This window comes from Acanthopagrus latus, chromosome 3, assembly GCF_904848185.1.
Source record: "Acanthopagrus latus isolate v.2019 chromosome 3, fAcaLat1.1, whole genome shotgun sequence".
NCBI lineage: Eukaryota > Metazoa > Chordata > Actinopteri > Spariformes > Sparidae > Acanthopagrus > Acanthopagrus latus.
Genome location: NC_051041.1, coordinates 1,518,412 through 1,535,488, shown reverse-complemented (window position 1 = coordinate 1,535,488; position 17,077 = coordinate 1,518,412). Strand labels below are relative to the sequence as shown.

General features: G+C 44.3%; 1 protein-coding gene across 2 annotated transcripts in view; it reads left to right on the top strand.

The window, feature by feature from the left end:
- Positions 1–17,077, top strand: part of LOC119016675 (zinc fingers and homeoboxes protein 2-like) — a 112,358-nt gene that overhangs the window by 20,550 nt on the left and 74,731 nt on the right. For both annotated transcript variants that reach the window (XR_005074229.1, XM_037092786.1), the window contains exon 2: positions 11,495–11,649. The gene's annotated coding sequence lies outside the window, so the exon portion shown is untranslated. The remainder of the gene's footprint in view (positions 1–11,494; positions 11,650–17,077) is intronic.

Genomic DNA, 17,077 nt, shown 5'->3' with positions numbered 1-17,077 from the left:
CTGACGTTTAAGAAAGAAGTTTTGAGAAGCTTTACGGTTCATGCTGTATTTATATTTGCCTGTTTTGTGGTTGTGAAGTAAAAAGGGACTTCTGCGCCCTCAGGAAGCGTCTTCACTCTGCTGTAATCGAGGCCAGCGAGACACGTTGTTCTGATTGTAAACCTGCACGACAATTCTGGTTCTGTTTCCACGTTCTGCTTCATTATGAACCGCGGAGGAGAAGAGACTCCACCGTCCTTCTTTTCCTCCATCACCACCTTCAGATCTGTTGTCACATCCGTGGTGGTGGATGTCGGTGCAGGCGGCGGAGCGCAGGCTGACGCCGGCTGACAGTCTGCGTGTGTTTTATCTCATTAATCTCAGATTAACGTGTTGATGATTCAGCGGTGTGAAAACATTACACATCCTGTATTTAAACTGCGCTGCTCTTTGCCTTCTCCCAGCACCAGGAGGGATTTTCACTTACAGTCGAGTCGTTAATGGTATTTATTCTACTAATGTCATTTTGGAGAAACAAGCTGTTGAAACGCTGAGAAGTGGCCGGACTTGGACCGGCTGCAGGACCGGCTGCAGGGCCGGCTGCAGGGCCGGGCGGCGGCTGCAGTCTGCAGGCTCCTGTCAGGTTTCTTGTTTCTGGGGAGGGGAGGAGAAGGTATTTGGTTGGAGCCTGGCTCCTCCACTCATCTGCATCTTATTTGAATTTCCTGCTTGCATAATTCCTCGGTTAATGGGGAACTGCTCGGCACTGCCACAGCTGTTTCGCCTTTCCTGCCTGGCAAGGAACGGCGCTCGCACAGCGAGAGGAGGGAGCGAGGGGAGGAAAAATGTTTAAAAAGAAAAAATCTGCAAGTCATGTGGTGCAAAAAATACAGTACAAACAACGTGTGATCCCCCGAGGACGGAGGAAGAGGAATGGAGTCAAACGCCCACCCACTCCTCGCTCCGCTCCCCCTCTCTCTCCCTCCACACTCCCAACAGCACCACACCCCCTTCGCCAGAGTCGCACTGAGCATGTGCAGTGATAGTGATGACTCTTCCTCCTCCTCCTCCTCCTCCTCCCTCCTCAGCCAGTCCTCAGCTCTGCCATGCTTGTCCTGTAATTGGTTGGTAACAGGCTTGAGCAGCACCACATTGCACCAGGCGGACTTCAACCAGCCGCATTAGTCTGTTTACGCATTCACAGCCCTATTAGAGGCTGTTTGTTCGCTCATTAGCAAAAACCCGAGCTGGAGTTTGAACCCTGCACAGTCGCTCTAATCGCTGGAGAGAGAAAAACGGCGAACATGCGGGAATTTGTGGCGGCGACGTTGGCACGGAGACGTGTTGACAGCTGACGGGTGTTTCTGTGATAAACCTGTGGTGCAGTTTGTTTACAGACTCAAACTCTATAAGTTTGAGGCCCAGAGCAGCATCATGACACCTTTTTAATTAAAATGTTGGACATGTTGTTTCTCTGCATCCTCCATTGTTGTTCTTGGAAAAACAGAATTAATTCCTCTGTTATTTAACTTTTCATTGTTCGTGTTCCGTCAGACGTCGAGCAGTTTTAACAGATTTGTTTTCAGTCTCATTTATGCGCCACTGAAATAAATAAAGAAGGTTTTTGCACCTCGGCCCGTTTAATGCAAATCTCATCCTGACTGCAGATCAGTTTTCAGGCTTCAGTCGGGCGGATTTCACAGAAAATTACAATCTTTTGGTGATCATTTGTAAGCAGAAAATGCAACACGTCCTCTGGTTTCAGCTGCTCAGACGAGAGTTTGTTTTGATGTTGTTTCATTTTCTGTACGTTGAATTTCCCTCAGGCTCAGGAACACTGACGCTGTCTGCTGCTGTTACTGACGAAACGATTCACAGATTAACTGACATAAAAATCTGTTACAGTCTGCAGTAAACATCAGGAGTCTTGATATCTGTTCGTTTTTATTTGACATCGGAGCGAGCAGGCTGAGGGTGATGACATCATCCATAGGAGACACGGTGACATCACGAGCTCCTTTCTGAAACGTTGAGAGATTTTCAACTTGAAGCAGGTGAACGATAAAGCTGGAGATGTTTTATAAAAAGATGTTAGGCGCCTTTTTCTTCTGGTCTGATGCGTCAGACGCTCGCGTCTCTTCAGGAACAATTATCTGCAAACAGGATATTGATATTTGAACGACTTCCCGGCGCGGATGGGAAACATTTCTACCAGTTCCTGTTTGGTCAGTGCATAAATATAAACGAGCTCACGTTACTTAATTAACCCTGATTCATTCATTCATTGATTCTTTACTGCAGCTTTTAAAGGATGTTACATTAAATCTGAACACAAATCTGCTCAGTGGCGTCTTGAAGCCATCAAAGCTCGGCTAACATCCGACTCCCCAAATGTCATTTCATGAGGTTTATGTGATGCTCAAATGTTTTACAGCCACTTCTGTCACAATGCAAGCGTATGCATCATGTGATGCTGATGACGAAGCTGTTGGCATTAATATTTAACATTTCTAATTTATGCTCCCAGATAATCTCGTTCACAACTTCAGTATCGCTGCTGTAGACGATCTGCTGCTCTCAAACGCCCGTAAACCATAAAACAAGCTGAAACCTGCAGATTGAGCTGCTGGTCCTCGTGGCTCGGCGAACACAACAGGACCGTGTTTGTATTCAGTGCTGTAGAGAACTCGTCGATGTGATTCGAGGGTTCTGATTTGGCTCGTTTATCGACGCGGTCAGCAGTCGGAGCTGCAGGAGCACCGCCGCTGATTTATGGTCCTTTAAAACTCTCAGAGCCTGATTGCTGCAATTTGCATCCAAAACATGCTCCTTCTGCGACTGAGTCCGACTCCCATGATGCACATCTTCGTAGATCCATTGTGACAAACACTCTGGGAGGACACCGTGATCGACAGAAGCTGCCTGAGAAATCTCACGTTTTTAAGTTTTCTGCAGAATCAAAGTGAACAGTTGGCAGATAAGAGACGGGAACTGCTGATAGCTTATTCGGCACACCTTCACTGGTGCCGAAATGTAAACACATGTAGGCTTTGAACCGACGTTACTGTGGACATTTTCAAAATAAAATCCCTTTCATGTCGTTATTTCTGTGTTTAAAAGAGCAGAAACAGGATGTTAACAGAACAGCGGAGTCAGATAAACTCAGACCGTCATCGAGAAAATCTTATAGAGGAAGTGTTCGTACTGTGTGTGTGTGTGTGTGTGTGTGTGTGTGTGTGTGTGTGAGAGAGAGTGGGTGAGCATGTGCACACTTGCACAGCCTTAATACAATCAATGAAATCTTATTAGATGTTTTTACTCTCCCTTTCATTATTTGCTGTGTGTGTGTGTGTGTGTGTGTGTGTGTGTGTGTGTGTGTGTGTGTGTGTGTGTGTGTGTGTGAGTAAACCTGATGTTTCCAGATCAGTCACAGCTGTTGTGTCTGTTTTTATTACTTTCTCAGCAGGTGGGGGAGACTTTCTTTCCCTCCGTCTTTATTCGTCTCGTCGTCTCTTTGTCCCGGCCCGTTATTAGCTCGGCCGAGCGCTGGTCATCCCGACATATTGAGTCCTCACTGACACGAGATTCTTCTGCTCTCCTGCATCAATAACTGGAAGGAATTCGCCGCCGTCCTGACCAGTAATGAAATGTGTGGCGTGTGTTGTTATTCAGCAGCTGAAGTCAGAAAGTGAGGAGGCTTTAATTAATTGTCACGTGGTGTTTTTGTTCATGTCAGAAAATAAAATACATTTAAAATCGTGATATTATTCTGAACGCTACATCGTCCCTGTTATAACCGCAAGGATTAATCAATTAATCATCAACTATTTAATGAGCCGCAGACTATTCTGATATTCGGTTAAAGTCGTCTTTCAGGGAAAAATAGTTCTCTGAGTTCAGCTTGTTAAATGTGAATATTTTCAGGTTTCTTTGCTCGTCTCTGGCAGTAAACTGAATATTTTTTGTGGTTGTGGACAAAAGAAGACATTTTGAGTTGAGTCGTTTTGGCCTTTTGGAAACACTGAACCACATTTTTTCCACCATTTTTTGACATTTTCTGAACCAGAATAATAAAACATCTTCACAAAATAAAATGTCGAAGTACAAAAACCTCAAAACTTTAAAAATATTCTGAGGCATCTGCAGTAAAGTTTAGTTAAAATTGAGTGAGTAAGAAGTCAGCTAGTAGATCAGTTGCAATCGATTTTTAAGTAATTTCTTATTAAAAAAATAACATCAAAAGTCTTTAATTTCCCTTATTTAGAGGACGTCTGACATCTCTCCCCATTTTCTACTAATCAAGTTAATAAAATATGGAACAAGTTAGCTGATGAGTTGATTATTTACTATTTTGTTAATTGAGTTATACATTTTTAGAAGCAATAAGTCTGAATTCTCTGTCTCCAGTTTGTTAAATGTGACAGTAAACTAAATATCATTGTGTTGTGGACAAAACGAGACATTTGAGGACAACATCATGGTCTTTTTTGGAAAAATAAAATGTGTTAGCTTATTGCTAAAGCTGTTTGAAGACAGCTGACCACATGAGCTGTTTGTGACGCCGCTGTATGAATAAAATCACACATTCAGAAATGTATTTTTAAAACTCGGTCAATTTGACCGACAGCGACAGCAGCTTCGCTCCAAAGTCAGCCCTCGCTTTTTTTTTTTTTCACACATTGTGCCAAATCATTAAAGCATGTTTATCACAAAGTCGCATCGTTTCACCTTCAATTTACACAAAACTCAGCGAGCCAAGAGTGGAATCTTAAGGAACGGAGAATCTGCTGCTTGTTTTTGGCTTAATGACAACACATTAGTGGAACTGTGGGGATTTACACACAACAACAGGCGACACGCGGAGACACAACGAGCCCAGAATTCATAAGTGAGACTGATGACACCGTCTGAAACTAACGAGGCCTCGTCCAATCAGCTTCATCTGTCCGGGCGGGGGTGCGTTCAGAGGACACTTCACTCGGTCCTGCCTTGCTCAAGAGCTCCTTGATAGAAACCTCACAAAAGTTCTTCCTGTTTTTATGTGGATTTGGGTCACAATCTGACTGGAGAGTCATGATGTGGTGAAATATCAGGACTGAGGTGTGATACAACATCGTGTAACTTAAAGAAACACTGACTGATTCTGTAAAAGCATCAAGTTGAGCCTCAACATCTCCAGCTGGCTCGCTGTCGCTTCTTAGAAACTGAAGTTCCCCAATATTCTGGAGAAAAAAGCGCTGAACTTTAACTCCAATATTCCCTCTCCGTTCACAGAGAAACATCTGGCTCTTAAGCTGCTTGATGTTTGACTTTCTACGCCAGTTCGTCTTTAACCGCGTCCGCCTGCTGTTTGGTGCCGGACAGACGGAGCACGGTGATGAAAACGCTCCCTGAGACAAAACCGGGCTGGAAATGTGCTGCGAAGAAAGAAAACTCTGCAGCCGGAATAGAATACGACACATCAGAAGTCTCTGTGATTGTTTTTAGGTGATGTTTCATTTCACACAGTCGGTTTATTCATTGTTGATATAAAAATATTAAATGAGTCGGACTGTAATGTGACTGTCACGAAAATCCTTAAAAAAAAAAAGGGAATCAGAGGAAATGTCGGTGTGTTGGAGCTGCGTTTGTCTTCATCATCCCGACGTGCAGCTTCAGATCTGTTCTGCTGACTGTCGCTGTGCACCAGGATCCCGTCTTTAATTGATTTAATTCAGGTTAGGACAAAAAGAGGCAGACAGGCAGGCAGACAGACAGACAGACTCCCCCTCACTACCGCCACTTAGAAGAAAACCCACAAAGCTAATTAATCAGGGGCCGACTGGCTCATTTGCATGTTTTGTAAGCACTAATTAAGATATGCAAAATATCCAGATGAGCGCCGCAGCCTAAATATATTTTAAGCGACTCGTCGGCGCAGAGGTATGGACGGGAAAATCGATAGAGGCCGCGTCCTTCGCCGTCGCATTAATCTAAAGCTGGAGGTCGTCCGGGGGTGCCGCTTAAATATTAATCCAGCGGGTCGTGACGGAGAGCCGGACAGATGGACCTCACGTATGATGCAAAAGGGCTGCAAGACCTGGAGAACGTATAGACGGGAGAGGACACGCTGGATTTATTCTCACTCTGCATCTGAAAAATGTGTTTTCTCCTCTCTGCTTCTGTTTCTATGTCCTTAAACCAGAGTGAAGAAATCAGCCTCAGACACAGTGTGAACAACTTAAGGGTCAGTTCACCTAAAAGACTGAAACATTGAAGGAAAATAAAACACAGATTTTCCTCAACAAATCTTTCTGTGATTCAACACAGCATCTGTTGAATCCAGTGGATTTGGTTGCTGCAGAAATGACGATGAAATATCAAAAATTAAATCAATCAGTCAACCTTTATTTATATTTGAGATGATCAGTGAAGTCATCAAGTCAAACAAACACTGCAAAAAACAACAAGGAGAAAAACTGACATAAAACCACTACAACGCTGTCGTCATGCCAGAATAATTTAAGATAAAATAGTTGGAAGTAAACTGTGAAGACAGACACACATACAAACAGACAGACTTATTCAGACATATATTTTTATTTAAATGATATTTAGGTGTTAATCAGAATTAGAGACGGACTGATTAACGCGCCCTCAGATGGTTTTTCCCAGTTTGAAAGTCGTTCTTCCAGCCGATGTGTGATCAACATGGACGCCATCAAGAAGTCGTTTTGCATTTTACAGCTCAGAGCGTTTGAACATCTCGTTGACAGATGTTTCCAATATTTGAACGACAAGAAATAACAAAAGAAACGATGTTTTCAGCATCATATAAACCTGCACCAGAACCTTCCCGGACCTTGGACTGTTCCCAGTCCCAACAACACATTAAGTTTGTTTTTGTGCTAAATGTGAGTTTACTGACGATGGCGTTGGCAGCCTGGCTACTGGTGAAAGCATGAAACAACTGTAAGAATCACAGTTTGACCTGGAGACCCTGATCTCAGAGCTGCCTATCTCCTACGTTACCTGTGGACAGTGACCGGGGCGAAACGATGCTGTTTCGTGCCGTAATTCAACCTCTATTTTTCAGTGAAAGCAGCAACATTAGGCGGACGCGGTTAAAGACGAGCTGGCGTAAAAAGTCGAACATCAAGCAGCTTAAGAGCCAGATGTTTCTCTCTGGAAGGAGAGGGAACACTGGAGTTAAAGTTCAGCGCTTTTTTATTCAGAAACTTCAGTTTCTAAGAAGCGACAGCGAGCCGGCTGGAGATGTTGAGGCTCAACTTGATGCTTTTACAGAATCAGTCAGTGTTTCTTTAAGTTACATGATGTTGTATCACACCTCCGTCCTGATATTTCACCACATCATGACTCTTGTTTATCTGAGAATGTACGTAACGTTACACAGTTAATTCTCAAGTTCCTCCTCTGCAGAGAGCGACAGGGTTTCCCGAGTGTGTCAGTAACGAACAAACATCCAGTGTTTCTATCTGTGATAGCTGCGTAGTGATGACGATGACGATGATGATGATGATGATGATGATGATGATGATCACCTCTGAGGCTCAGGAGCACTGAGAGTAGTACCACACACACACACACACACACACTCTCTCTCTCTCTCTCTCCTGGTTAGTATCAGGTTGGTGATGGATGGGGGATGAGGTCAGTCCTGAGGGGGATCCAGACTCTCTGGAAAAGACCTGTTGTTCTCTCTCTCTCTCTCTCTCTCTTTCCCTCACTGTCTCTCTGTGTCTCTCGCCCCGCTGGGCTGCAAATCCTCTGATGATCTCATCCACTCACTCACAGAGCCTCAGTACCACACACACACACACACACACACACACACACACACACACACACACACACACTCATCACATCCTGGGGAAAACACTGCTGGTGATTCCCTCTTAAAGGAGCTTCTCGGTGCTTCGCAAAATGCAAACAACAAAAAAAAAAAACAAATCGAAGGTGATTCTTCGTCTCTGAGTCCCAAAACAGGAAGTGAATTCTGGAACACGTTGTCACGCTGAAGCGCTGCTGTTTTTAGCGCTCGATACCCAGGAAATAAAAACGATCAGCGGCTTCGTGAAATCAAGAGTAATTTGGCCTGTTTCCTGTGGTGAAAGTGACGGGGGATTTCCTCTGGTTCTGGTTCAAACACAGCGTCTATAAACCGCATTCGCATGGCGAACGCTCTCCTCTGACGCCGCGCTTACTGCTGGAAACATGTTATCTTGCTGTTCCAGAGCAGCTCGTGTAAAAACAGACTCTGGTGACAGTAGAAGTCCTGATTCATCTTGTTTCCTCCAGCACAGTAACAGAGTTCAGGCTCTGACATGGACTCAGAGTATCAGAGTAAAAAGTCTCCCTCTGAAGGACATTTGTGGTCAAAGCTAACTGAAGCTCACCTCATATTAATAGAATTCAAAGACTATTAAAGTTAAAGGTAGAATCAGTAGGATTTGTCCCAGCTGTTCCTGAACGCACCACAAAGACAGTTGATTGTTGAGTCTCATTCCCAGGACGTCAAATAGACACATGTTGGGTTGGTAAAGCGTCCCGAGCAGCAACAAAGAGAGAAAATCAGAAACTCTCTGCAGATACGAGACACTAACACGCCTTTTCTCCACATTCCAGCCTCCCTCTCTGTCTGTTTACGGATTCTTACGGCTTTGTCTCGTCTCGCTGCGTCTGCCGGGCGTGAAAATAAAATATTACAATCCATAATTCACCTCAGATGCATCAGACTGAAGTAATGAAGCTGTTCTGAAGCTCTGAGGAGGAGAAAGTTCAGGTGTTTGTGTTCAGTTGTCGAGAGGAGGAGTCACACAGATCCTCAGGTAAAGTTCAGGTACCTCATCAACTGAACGACAACAACGTTACTTCCCTCCCTCAGTGTGACATCACAGGAAAATGGCTGCCGTGTGACCCCTCAGGAACAGTGATGCAGGTTGTTTACACTAATCTGGTGTCTTCATGTAAATTTAGGATTAAGATTATTATTGAACACGTGCAGTAACACCAAACTCCTGAACTGAATGAGCTAAATGGAATTCAGCCTCTATTAATGTTGATTCTTCTCATTTCTGCCTTGAAAAAGGTCAGTTTTGGTATTTTCAGAGCTGTTCTTCTTGGTTTCACACTGAATGGAGAGCAGATTGAGAACTGATGAGTCATAAACTCTTCTTAGAATAAGAATTAAATGATTGTTGGATTAAATTTAACACATTTGCTGTTGGAGGAAGCAGTTTAATCCCCGGCAGTCAACAGTCTGTGGAGACTTTCAGGATAAACTGTATATAAACATTTTCTGCTGACGGATTAATTTTATTACGAACTCATTTAGATTTATTTTTACATATTTTAACTGAGCTAAACTTCTTTGTCCTGTTTCGAGAGCAGAAAATGATTTCATTTTCTCGCCGGCAACATCAAAACCACAGAAGAAGAAAGAAGCAGATGCTGCAGGAAGTTTTCACATTAACAGCAGATACACCGTTGACCTTTTCAAAATAAAACACTTGACTTCTCTTTAGTTTTTTTAATATTACTTCATGAGATGAATAATGTTTTGTTCCAGCGGCGAAGCTCGCGGCAGAAATACTGCTGAATGCAGCCGGTAGTGAAGGTTGACTGTGTGTGTGTGTGTGTGTGTGTGTGTGTGTGTGTGTGTGTGTGTGTGTGTGTGTACACACTTTGCATCACTGCAGCGCTGCGCTCAGGATTTTATTGCCTCCAATTAATTTTCAACTTTCACCTTTAACGTAAGACAAAGTCGCAGTTTAGAGGACACACACACACGCACAAACACACACACACGCACACACACTGGACTGCACATGATTCACACACTGAATTATTTTCTTTTCCTTTTCTTCTCTTTTGTTCTGTCTCACATGTGTCTGGTTCTGGTTCTGATCCTGATGATGTTCTGGTTCTGATGTCGTTCTTGTCTTGATCCTGATTTTCTCGTTCTGATCCTGATTTTCTGGCTCTGATCTTGATTCTGATCTTGTTGTTTATGGTGCTGATGATGTTCTGGTCCTGAGCCTGATGATGTTCTGGTCCTGATCCTGATGTTGTTCTGGTCCTGATCCTGATGTTGTTCTGGTCCTGTTCCCGGTCCTGATGTTTCTCTGGTCCTGGTTCTGATGCAACAAGCCCTGCTGATCTTGACTTTTTGACGAGCGTCCTTCTTTCTAACTGGAGTTAAATATAACGGGCCCGACCCACAGCGTCTGTGTTAACAATCAGAACCAGCACACTGGACTCAGTGAGTCAGGCGAGGCTGCAGCAGCAGAGCTTCATGTATTCAGAACACGACCCGCCCGTCCGGTCCAGAGGTGAAGAGTCATCGTCCTCACACAGCTGCTCGTCTCTCAGCAGCACGTTCACACCTCACACATTAATCATCATCACGTGTTGTTATCGATGACATGTTGTTATCGATCACATGTTGTTATCGATCACATGTTGTTATCAATCACATGTTGTTAGTGATCACGTGTTGTTATCGATCACATGTTGTTAGTGATCACATGTTGTTATCGATCACATGTTGTTAGTGATCACATGTTGTTATCGATCACATGTTGTTAGTGATCACATGTTGTTATCGATCACATGTTGTTAGTGATCACATGTTGTTAGTGATCACATGTTATTATCGATCACATGTTGTTAGTGATCACATGTTATTATCGATCACATGTTGTTATCGATCACATGTTGTTATCGATCACATATTATCGATCACATGTTGTTATCGATCACATGTTGTTAGTGATCACATGTTGTTATCGATCACATGTTGTTAGTGATCACATGTTGTTAGTGATCACATGTTGTTAGTGATCACATGTTATCGATCACATGTTGTTAGTGATCACATGTTATCGATCACATGTTGTTAGTGATCACATGTTGTGTATCGTGGAAACATCACACACCCAGATAAAATGGTGGAGGCTTCTGCGGTGTGATTACAGAATCATTTCAGACTCTCAGGTGACGTGATGACGGATGATCAGACAGACGAGGTCGAAGTTGAACCCGTCAGAAGTTTCTTGGCTGCTCGATGAGGTGACGGGCGATGCCATCGCTCCATCCGTCCGTCTCGCTCTTTGTTTCTCTCTCTCTCTCTCTCTCTCTCTCTCTCTCTCTCTGTCGCTTCCTCCCTTCGCCGTTTTGGCACATGTTGCCACGGTAACCACTGCCTATTTTTTGGCCAAGTTGTGGTGCAGTTTTTAAGGCCCATACTGGGTTCTACCACTCCTTCATGTACGCACATTCAAACACACCCACCAACACCCCCTGTTCACACACACACACACACACACACACACACACACACACACACACACTAACACACACCATCATCATCAACACCTCCACGGCTGCATCTCACACACACACACTGTCACACCTACACACATGTGCAGCAGGTCCGATTTGTCTTCCCTCACACACACACACACTCACTCTCACACACACACTCCTCCGCTGACGTCCCTTTTTCTGCTTTCAGATTCCACAGGAGATTACCCAGAGTGCCGCTGGCCCGACGATCATCCAGAAGGGAGAGAGACAGCGAGGAGGACGCACCGTGATTGGAGGAGGAGGTGGAGCCTCAGGCAGACCCCTCCCCCCTCAAGTGAAGCCCCTCCCCTCTGAGGAAGTGCAGTAAGTAGCTGCTTTTATCATATTTTGAAGGCCAGATGGTTTTTTTTAGGGGTTTTATTTTGAAATATGGACATCTTCGTTATCAGCCCGTCGTCTCGCTCGTTGTAGCTCCACAGGATAATGGAAAGTTTTGTCTTTCCGTAGCGACGATGTCCAAATTTGTGTCTGTCGAGGAGAAAGCACTTTAAATCCGGTCACACAACCTCGAATCAGCCTTGAACCACCGGAAGAAAAGTGTCTGAGAGCTCCTGCAGCAGGCGCTCGGCTGAGAGGTGACCATTTTCAAAGGTTGCTGAACTTCTGTTGAAATTCAAGGTAAATGCCAGTTGTGAGCCGGCAGGTCTTGAGTTGTGTTTGTTTTAATGGTGGCTCTGGTTGGATGGAGGAGCTGCTGTAGTTGTTGAGTGGTGTGGTGGAGTTGAGCAGGTGAGCCTCCACTTGTTGTTGTGTCAACAGCCCAGCAGAGGATCTACAGCTGCTTTATAATTTATAAAATGTTTTTATTCATCTTTAATCTGCTCCAGAAGAAGCTCCACCGTGAAACAAGTCAGCAGTTGCTTTAAGTTGGTCTTGAACTGAAGACCATGTGGAGGTTTTTGTAAATCTGTAGCTAATCTGTTAATTCAGTGATGATTTCTAAAAGAGGCCAAACAACAAACATCACCAACAGAGTGTGAAGAAACAAGAAAGCGTCTTTGTTCTGTGCTGCAGAGATGTCTACGGAGGCTAGCATGCTAACCAGCTAGCTCCGGCTGCGTGTCTCTGATAGTTCTGTAGTTTCAGCCTGAAGATGTAAAAGAAGTTCAACCCTCCGTTTCGTTCTAGACGATTCTGGTGTTCTGGAAACATGCTGTCAATTTATTTATGAACGTGGACTTCAGCAGCGTCAATCAGCACCGAGCAGCAAGTCAGAAAGATTAACAACAAAAACACTTGAAACAAAAAAAAAATAATTAAGCGATTTAACTATGAAGCTACTCAACCACAGCAGAAGCACAAGAGTCAAGGAGAGAAGATGAAGTAAACACAGTCTCAACAACATCAGGCAGGCGCGACCCTCCACTGCTGAAACACTCCTGAAGAACACAACAGTGTCGACGGGCCCGGTGGACTCAAGAGGCACCGTGTCAACAAAATAAACTCTCAAAATGTCAAGAAAGAAAATATTTTGACACTCACTTTCCTTTATAACAGAGAGAATACAACTTGTACACTGTCTGAATTCAAGTTTCTCTCTTTAAGCTTTTAGCTCATCGTTAAACACACAATAACTGAATCAAGGCCACCAGAACAGAGCCGGTGTGTCGCCTCTGGGTCGGTCCAAATAAATCCTCACTGCACAGAGGAAGATGTGAAAGTATTCCGGCTCCACACGCAGCTGATGTCCGACTCTTTTTCTGTCCTCTGCCGCCTGGCGTGTCTTCTCGTCCTGGTCAGAGTGGCTGTAAATCGCCTCCTTACTGTGCCGACCTCCATCTTGGTTCAGTCTTAGTCTGCTGTCCATCGTGTTTACTGGAGTTTGAGAAGATCCTGGTTCACCGCAGTGAGTCCGGTTCTCCTCATCGGACCACACAGCTTAACAGTTAACTGAGCTACTTGCTAATAGCTGCTAGTCGCTGCAGCCAGAGACGGCGACAGAGGATTTCTTTGTGGCTTCAGATTCATGGAAAAGCTTCCAAAATATAAAGAAAACTGTTGTGAATGTTGGACCTCGACCTGTAAATGCCGTGATCCACAGGCTGTCAGGTAACACAGTCACCTGCAGAACACGGTGTGAAGTTATTGATTAACAAAGAAATGATTTAGATCATCAGATGTCACGATTTGCAGCTTCTGTTGTGTTTCATGCCTTCGTTAGTTTGTGTTTTTTATCTGTTGGTTGTTCAAAATGTGTGACTGATTAATTCTAACAATCCAATTTAAAAAGCAATAAAGGGAATGTTTGTTAGCTGTACCGTTCACCACTGAGATGCCCTTAATGTTAATCTCTCATCGTTAAATAAAGTAAATTAATACTTAACCGCTGCGCATGCTGTGAGTGTTACAACTTTAACATAACTGCAGCCAAAACCGTTAGAAATTAACCGTGAATCCTGCGCCTGCATTAATTAGCCACGACAGTTTGTAGACCCTCAAAAACTGAGGCGAGACCTGAACAGCTTGGACGAACACCGAGGGAAGAGAGGTGTTACTAGACTGACGTCAAACTGTAACCAGGAGAACGTCCAAGAGCTCAGCGTGAAAACACATCACGAGTACAAGTTGTAATCTCTGAAGCGTGTGAGATCTGAAACTTTTGTCAGGTGAAAAAATAAATAAATAAATCAGCTTTTAAATTGAAGCTAGTCGTTCGCTTCATCTCGTCATCTGTGGGTGAAAAAACAAACTGTCAGAGAGAGTCGTCTCTACGTTTCGTAGTGAAGAGCGACGACTGTAAAACAAGCTGCTGTAAATCCCCGAGATTTGTTCAGAGCGATGAGTCAGTCGGAGGAAGATGTGATGAGACGGTTCGGTGGAGGAAATCCAGGAGGAGAAGACAGATCCTCCGTGAAGAAGAAGAAGAAGAAGAAGAGAGGTTAATGCTCCATGATCAACCGTTTGCACATCACATTTTGCGACGTACGTCACGTGATGGGTAGAAAAACACGTTGCTGCAGAGGTTTTCCCTAAATTGGAAAAGGAGTGATTACACCCCAGAAGAAACAGGACAAACACCTGTAGAGTCTCAGTCAGTGAAGACAGTTTCACAGCTGGTTTGTTTCTTTGACCATAAAGATTCATCGGAAGATTTTTTTATACGTGAACATGAGTTGACTTAAATATCTGAGAAGAGCTCTCAGACCGTCCACTGACAGTAAATTCCTCCCAGAGGCTCTGAATTCTGTGTTTTCCGTCTCTTCTTCCACTTTCAGAGCGACTGAAGGACTCCGGAGGGACAAAAGAGCCCGAACACGTGACACTTCATTTGATTTGACTTTAGTTTTCTCTTCCTGATGGACGAGAAGTGGTTCCACCTGGCACCCCGAGCACAAAAAGACACAACACCCGTGGCGTCAAGACGATGTTCTCAGATGTGAAGCTTTTTTTTTAATGCTCACGTTTTCACAGCTTCAGTGACGTGAATATCGGAGACGAGCTGCAAAATGTTTGTGCGTTTGTGCCAGACATTGTTTTTCCTCCTCTCGTCCCACTCTCTGAGCGACTGAAGGACGCTGGAGGGACAAAAGACGAGACGCTGGGTTTGATTTTCAAATGTTTCTCTTGTCTGTGATTTCACCCGACACTGGAGTGACGTCCAGACCAGAACGCTCCAGTTACATACGTGAACATTTGAATATATATATTTTATATTTAACATCGGCTACACTGGGAGGTCTGTTCTCAAAGGGTCAAAGACACAAAAATCTGTGAAAACATGCGTATAAAACCACAAAGAGCAGTTTGAAAGCTGTCGTCATCTCGTCTTCACTGACTCAGACTCCTCAGGTGCCTGGTTCTTTTCTTTTGTCTGTTTTACTCCATGAAGTTAAACACGGCTGGTGAAACCACTTCTCCTCCATCAGGAAGTCACGATGTAAAAGTAAAAATCAAACCTGGCGTCACATCTCAGAGCTCTCGGCATCCTTCACCCTGAAAAAGAGGAGAAAAGAGACGGAAAAACACAATTTCTGCAAAGTGATCATTTACATTATTGTTGCTCATTTTCTGTAGCGAGCTTTTCTCCAATATTCACGTCGACTCTTCATGTGCAGACGACTTCTCCTCCAGTGAGACTTCCTGAGTAAAGAGACAGAAAACCTGTGGAAGTGTGGACATGAAATAACAGAGCAGGTTCGACAGCAGCGTTGTTGAGAATATCATCGTGTCGTCGTCGCTGGCTGAGACTCCTCAGGTGTTTGCCCTGGTGTCGGTGAAATCAAATCAAAATCAAACCCAGCGTCACATCTTGGGGCTCTTTTGTCCCTTCAGTCACTCAGAAAGTCAGAAAACAGGAGGAAAAACCCAATATTTTGCAAATTTTAAGGCCAGGGGATGAATTTTCTCCAATATTTATGTCAACTGGTGTCTTTCTGTGTGATTCTTCACGATTAAAGGAACATAAAAGCTGTAAAAAATCATGTTTGACAGCGTCATCATCTTGTCTTCACCGAATGAGACTCCACAAGTGTTCACGGGTGAAACCTCTTCTCCTCCACCAGGAAAACAACATTTTAAAATCAAACCCAGCGTCGCATCTCGGAGCTCTTTTGTCCCTCCGGCGTCCTTCAGTCACACAGAAAGTGGGTAAAGAGCAGCAAAACACAATATTTTCAGAAACTCAAGGCCTCCAGATGAATTTACTGTCAGTGGAACATCTGATTTTTTTTTTTATTTTGCATCTGTTCAATAACAAAAAAAGAGCTTATTTTCCAGTGTTTTTCATAATCTGCATGCATTTTAATTCAAGGTTGAACAAAGGAACAAATATCAGGTCGTTAAAATGTGAAATTGGGGTTTCGAGCTGGTAGAAATGGAGCTGCGAAGGCTACTGATGAAGACGAGACGTGACTGTGGAGAGAAGAATCGGACTGAGAGCGTCACACCTGGACGGCTGAGAGAGAGAAAGCCAGGACACCTTTCTGTTCAGGGAAAGTGTCTCCGATGAAAAAGTCAGCGAGACGCTTTGAGAGAGACGTGACATTTCAATTCCAAAATTCAAAACGGAGGTCCGGTGCTCTGCAGATTGGCTTTTTTTTTTTTTTTTTTCTCCCGGAGTTAAAAAGTGCAAGAAGGAGCGAGTGTGAGAGCCGGTGTGACGGAGCGAGAAGTAAGAAAATCCCATTTTAGAAGTGAAGTATTGAATGATCCGACAGCAGGAAGAACAAAGAAACGAGGAGCTGCAGTTAAAGAGAAGAAGGTGATTTGATACCTGAGGAGGAGAAAAGAGCAGCAGGAGGAGACGGAGAGACAGTCGGAGCCAGAAGACGACTGAAGACGGAGGGAGAGGAGAGGCCGAGATGGTTTTTGAATCAGGTAGTGTGTGTGTGTGTGTGTGTGTGTGTGTGTGTGTGGATCCAGCGTGCTCGGTTCAGCAGGTTCATGCACTAACAGTTTAAACATGGCAGCGTCCGCGGCCTCTGGTGCCCCCGCGGCACCGAACTACAACCCACTTTGTAGTCCGAGCGGCCACAGACACACCCACACACACACACACACACACACACACACACATTTGGGGGAACTTTTCAACAAAGTGTGTTTTCAGCACATCGCTCTCAGTTTGTGTTAAAAGTTTTGCCAACCACATCTGGAGCTGTCACGGAGGTCCGGAGCAGAATATTTGTGTGGACCGGGACGGGAACAGACAGCTGACGAGTGACGGTGGACTCAGTCGCGGTCTGAAACGTAGATTTGTTTGCTGCGTGGTTCCTTCAGGCGGAGAGCTCGA